Genomic DNA, 287 nt, shown 5'->3' on the forward strand with positions numbered 1-287 from the left:
GGCTGGCGGTTCAAACCCATCAGCCACTCCTCGGAAGGAAGGTTGGGCAATCCTACTTCCGTAGTGATACTGCCTCGGAAACCCGAGGAGGGGTCGCTATGAGTCTGGGCCGACTCGACGGCACATAACAACAACAACAGCAACAGCCAATTTTAGACTTACAGAGCCTCATTTCTGGTCTATGAGTTAAAGTACAGGAAAGATTTTTCCTGTTCTTGGAAAATGAATTCATATTACTTATTATGTTCTAAAGGTCCCTATTATTAAAAAAGAAGAAGCAAAAGAAG

Source organism: Orycteropus afer, unplaced genomic scaffold (assembly GCF_000298275.1).
Source record: "Orycteropus afer afer isolate SDZICR_OR568_19922 unplaced genomic scaffold, OryAfe1.0 scaffold00116, whole genome shotgun sequence".
NCBI classification, from domain to species: domain Eukaryota; kingdom Metazoa; phylum Chordata; class Mammalia; order Tubulidentata; family Orycteropodidae; genus Orycteropus; species Orycteropus afer.